Below are 6,405 nucleotides of genomic sequence, written 5' to 3'. Positions count from 1 at the left end.
TTTAATCATTGATGAAGATAAACAGCTGCTCTAGTCACGTTGTACTAAGCAGCCAGAAAAGAGAGGTGTGCAGAGATTTCCTCCGTCAATTACCAGTTGTATTATAAGCATCATCTGTTTCTTTTATGCCTTCATTTGTAGTTTTTGTGTTGGCGTCACAAACGGACTCTAAAAATCAATAAAAAGGCCAAAACACACCAGTGGAGTTAATTTCCTTAATTTCACAAGCCATCTCACATTGAAAACATTAAAAGGTTCCCACTTTGGCAAATTTCCAAAATGTTGTACCAGTAATATGTGTCCTTAGACACATATTACCTAAGTGGGAACATTAAAAGGTTAAATTTGCGGTTAAAAGGCGCAAATTTCAAAAATGTTATACCAGTAATATGTGTCCTTAGAGCCTGTTTATGACCACTAAATGTGAGAAAAATGATGAGATGGGAGGTAGGCTGAAGGACATCTGGAATCTGTCCTTAAGGGGGAGGTTATGTTATGATCCGCTGCCCGGATCATATTTTGATTTAGGTGTATATATGTATATATATATATATAATACACATATATATATATATACATATTCTGATATATATATATATATATATATATATATATACACACACATATACAGATATATATATATATATATATTTATATATACACACACATATATATATACATACATATACATATATATCTACATACATATATACATACAAATATACACATATCTGTATATACATATATCTTTATATACACACATATATATATATATATATATATATATATATATATATATATATATATATATATATATATATATATATATATATATATATATATATATATATATATATATATATATATATACACACACATATACATATATATATATATACACACTCACACACATATACATATATATATATATATATATACATATATATATATATATATATATATATATATATATATATATATATATATATACACATATACATACACACAATGTAAATGGAGGGACTGCTTTCATTGTAATATTTTCAGAATGTGTTTGTTCTATTTTTGGCCAAAGTAAGACAAACAAAACAATCTGAAGTTGTCTTTATTTTTTAGTTTCAAGGCCATGGTTTTAATAGTCCGGGCTGTGTGTGCACAGATGTATCCCTTCATGTGACCCCTGAGCTAAAATAAGTTAGGCACCCCTGATGTACAAACCCCGTTTCCATATGAGTTGGAAAATTGTGTTAGATGTGAATATAAACGGAATACAATGATTTGCAAATCATTTGCAACCTATATTCAGTTGAATATGCTACAAAGACAACATATTTGATGTTCAAACTGATAAACTTTTTTTTTTTTGCAAATAATCATTAACTTTAGAATTAGAGGCCAGCCACACGTGACAAAGAAGTTGGGAAAGGTGCCAATAATACTAATTAAGTTGAGGAATGATCATCAAACACTTATTTGGAACATCCCACAGGTGTGCAAGCTAATTAGAAACAGGTGGGTGCCATGATTGGGTATAAAAGCAGCTTCCATGACATGCTAAGAAATTCACAAACAAGGATGGGGCGAGGGTCACCAATTTGTAAGCAAATTGTCGAACAGTTTTAGAACAACATTTCTCAACGAGCTATTGCAAGGAATTTAGGGATTTTACCATCTACGGTCCGTAAAATCATCAAAAGGTTCAGAGAATCTGGAGAAATCCCTGCACGTAAGTGATGATATTACGGACCCCTTTATCCCTCAGGCGGTACTGCATCAAAAACCGACATCAGTGTGTAAAGGATATCACTACACGGGCTCAGGAACACTTCATAAAACCATTGGCAGTAACTACAGTTGGTCGCTACATTTGTAAGTGCAAGTTAAAATTCTACTATGCAAAGCGAAATAAATTTTTTTAACAACACCCAGGAACGCCGCCAGCTTCGCTGGGCCCTAGCTCATTTTAGATGGAGATGACGCAAAGTGCAAAAGTGTTCTGTGGCCAGACGAGTCCACATTTCAAATTATATTTGGAAACTGTGGACGTGGTGTCCTCCGGAACAAAGAGGAAAATAACCATCCGAAATGTTATGGGCGCAAAGTTCAAAAGCCAGCATCTGTAATGGTATGGGGGTGCATTAGTGCCCAAGGCATGGGTAACTTACACATCTGTGAAGGCACCATTAATGCTGAATGGTCCATACAGGTTTTGGAGCAAAATATTTTGTCATCCAAGCAATGTTATCATGGACGCCCCTGCTTATTTCATCAAAACAATGCCAAGCCACGTGTTACAACAGCGTGGCTTCATAGTAAATGAGTGCGGGTACTTTCCTGACCCGCCTGCAGTCCAGAAATGTCTCCCATCGAAAATGTGTGGCGCATTATGAAGCGTAAAATACGAAAACAAGACTCCGGACTGTTGAACAACTTAAACTGTACATCAAGCAAGAATGGTAAAGAATTCCTCTTTCAAACCTTAAACAATTAGTTTCCTCAACGTTTATTGAGTGTTGTTAAAAGAAAAGGTGATGTAACACAGTGGTGAACATGCCCTTTCCCAACTACTTTGGCACATGTTGCAGCCATGAAATTCTAAGTTAATTATTATTTGCAAAAAAAAATAAAATTTATGAGTTTGAACATCAAATATCTTGTCTTTGTAGTGCATTCAATTGAATATGGGTTGAAAAAGATTTGCAAATCATTGTATTCCGTTTATATTTACATCCAACACAATTTCCCAACTCATATAAAAAACGGGGTTTGTACATAATTACAGTAAATGTAAAAGTCTAAGCCAAAAAAAGGGCATCATAAAATAGGGAGTAGATCCAGCAGAAAATAGACATTAAAAACAGAAAGAGGTAGCTAAAATAGAAGCGGTCCGACAAATAAAATAAAACTTGAGACTTCCTGTGGGCCGGATTTTGTGGACACCTGATCTAACCTTTACCGCTGCCGGGCATTTTTTTCTATACTTTTATTGTCAAATTTTCCGAATGTATTTGTTCTATACTTGGCCAAAGTAAGACAAAGAAAACAATCTGAAGATGTCTTCATTTTTTAGTTTAAATGTAATGATTTTAATAGTCCAGCCCACGTGTGCACTGATGTATGCGGCCCCTGAGCTCAAATGAGTTGGACACCCCTTATGTACAGTATCACAAAATATGTAACAGCTGCAGCCAAAAAAAAGGGCATCATCAAATAGAGAGTAGATCCAGCAGAAAATATACATTATAAACAAAATGGTAGCAAACATACAAACGTTTGTAGAAGCGGTCGGACAAAAAAAACAAAAACTTAAGACTTCCTGCGGACGGATTTTGGAGGCTGGCGGGCCGCATTCGTAGTTTGGGGACCCCAGAGCCAAATTTTATTGCTGCCAGGTATTTTTTTCATATACTTTTATTGTGATATTTTCAGAAAGTGTTTGTTCTATTTTTGCCTAATGTAAGACAAATTAAACAATCTGAAGTTGTCTTTATTGTTTCATTTTTAATGAGGTGATTTTAATAGTCTGGCCCACGTGTGCACAGATTTTCGTCCATGCGGCCCCTGAGCTAAAATAAGTTAGACACCCCTAAGGTACAGTATATGTAACAGCTGCAGTCCAAAAAAAGGGCAACATAAAATAGAGAGTAGATCCAGCAGAAAATAGACATTATAAACAAAAAGAGGTAGCTAACATAGTTGGTCAAATAAAATAAAAAAAACTTGAGACTTCCAGCAGGCCGGATTTTGGACGCTGGGGGCCACGTTTAGCTTGTGGGCCAAAGTTTGGGGACCCCTGATCCAAACTTTACCGCTGCGGGGTATTTTTTTTCTATACTTTTATTGTCATTTTTCACAATGTGTTTGTTCTATTTCTGCCCAAAGTAAGACAAAGAAAACAATCTGAAGTTATCTTTATTTTTTAGTAGTAATGTCATGATTTTTAATAGTCCGGGCGGTGTGTGCACAGATGTATACCTCTATGCGGCCCCTGAACTCAAATGAGCTAAAATGAGATAGACACCCCTAATGTACAGTATATAGAACAACTACAGCCAAAAAAAGCGGTTGGACAAATAAAAAAGAAAAACCTGACATTTCCCGCGAGCCGGATTTTGTACGCTGGCGGGCCGCATTCGGCTCGCGGGCTGTAGTTTGGGCACCCCCGCCCTAATACAAACATATTATTTTTATTCATATACTTGTTTCTGTACTTTAGGGAAAATTTGTTACTTCCATATGACACCACCTTATGAAATTATTGCCAATGTTTCAGAATAAGTACCTCCAATAGTAGGCTTGAGAAGTCTTTAAAGTTTGAAGAATATTTCAGGGCGGTTAGGTGTCGGCAACCTTCAGCAAACAAAGAGCCATTTGAGCCCATTTGCCCCCAAATAAAACCCAACTACAGCCGCAAACTCTGTTTGATTCCTAAAATAAGGATAACACCACTTATAATTTTGTTACACTTATGGTGTAGAATTTATGAAATCAAACACTTGACAACGATTCACATTTTATTTCTGAATATTTTGAACCTTTGAAAAAAAATACACTGGTCCGTCCTTTATTAATGAATTTTTGAAAAATCAAGTTGCACCAATATTCTGAAGGCATACAACTGCGTCATATTTCATTCGACTAAAAAGGGAAAAGAACAACCTTGTCATCAATGAAAGCAAATTAATCTGTCCATGAAGCATAAATGTTCTATTTTCATTAGAAATGTTTGTCTTTTTTGATCCGCTAAAAACAATTCAATTGCTTGGCAGCAAGAGTAGACGCACAGGGGCTGTGACATACGCGAATCCCTTAGGAGTGATGGACGGCTGAGCAGCGCCAGAGGAGCTGCAGCCAGCCACCGTAGCCCCCACTCCCTCCCCTCTGTTGCAAGTCTCGAGATGTATGTTGTTATATGTATATGTGTTTTGCAATGGAGGTTTTTTCCCACTCCAGACTGGGCCCTCTTAAGAGCCCAGTCTGGATTGTATTTTTTTACTCACCCTCCCAGCGTTTACCTTTTTGCCATCTGTTACGGGGCCGGGCGCCTTCTGACTACCCATTAGCGTTCCTGTTCTTTTAAGTTAAAAGTTAAAGTTAAAGTACCAATGATTGTCACACACACACTAGATGTGGTGAAATTATTCTCTGCATTTGATCCATCACCCGGGAATCATTTTTGGTGATTTAACCCCAAATTCCAACCCTTAATGCTGAGTGCCACGCAGGGAGGTAATGGGTACCATTTTTATAGTCTTTGGTATGACCCGGCCGGGGTTTGAATTAAACCTACCGATCTCAGGGCGGACACTCTAACCCAGTGTTTTTCAACCACTGTGCCGCGGCACACTATTGTGCCGTGAGATGCAGTCTGGTGTGCCGTGGTAGATTATCTACTTTCACCTATTTGGGTTAAAAATATCATTTTCAAAGCAGTAATTATAGTCTGCAAATGATGTGTTGTTGTTTAGTGTCGGTGCTGTCTAGAGCGGGAGGCAGCGTGCAGGTAAAAAGGTGTCTAACGCTTAAGCCAAAAATAAACAGAAGGTGAGTGCCCCTTAGAGAGACATTGAAGCTCAGGGAAGGCTATGCAGAACGAAACTAAAACTGAACTGGCTACAATGTAAATAAAAACAGAATGCTGGACGACAGCAAAGACTTACTGTGGAGCAAAGACAATATACGTCCGAACATGACATGACAATCAACAATATCCCCACAAGGAAGCATTAAAAACAACTGAAATATTCTTGATTGCTAAAACAAACTACAAATATCGCTCAAAGGAAGACATGAAACTGCTACAGGAAAATACCCCCCAAAAAAGAGAAAACGCCACCAAATTAGGAGCACAAGACAAAAGTAAAACACTACACACAGGAAAAGAGCAAAAAAGTGAAAATAAGCCAGGGTGTGATTTGACAGGTGGTGACAGTACACCTACTTTGAGACAAGAGCTATATTGATGCATGCTTGGTTATGCTTTAAAGTCATATCCAACAATCGTGACAACGACTTTTTACTGTCAAGTGAGTTTCTTTTTCTAATGATTTCTGCTGGTGGTATGCCTCCGCATTTTTTCGAAGCAAAAAATGTGCCTTGGTTAAAAAAAGGTTAAAAAACGCTGCTCTAACGACTAGGCACTGAGTAGGTTAACCCTGTTTGTCTAATCTTGAACGGGTTTGTGCTAAAAACAAAGTTTCATTGTACTTGTGCAATGACAATAAAAACCAACCTACAAACCAACCAACCTACCAACCTACCTACGATCAACAATATATCAAAATGTTTTATTATCATATGATTAGATACCATAACTCTACAAAATATCAAGTGTTAGATTAAAAATATCTAAATAAATGTAATAAATTAAGTAACCATTATTTGTAGACATTTAGTTTCAAAGCC

The sequence above is a fragment of the Nerophis ophidion genome, linkage group LG06 (assembly GCF_033978795.1).
Source record: "Nerophis ophidion isolate RoL-2023_Sa linkage group LG06, RoL_Noph_v1.0, whole genome shotgun sequence".
Classification (NCBI taxonomy): Eukaryota; Metazoa; Chordata; class Actinopteri; order Syngnathiformes; family Syngnathidae; genus Nerophis; species Nerophis ophidion.
Note: the sequence above shows the minus strand (reverse complement) of the source record.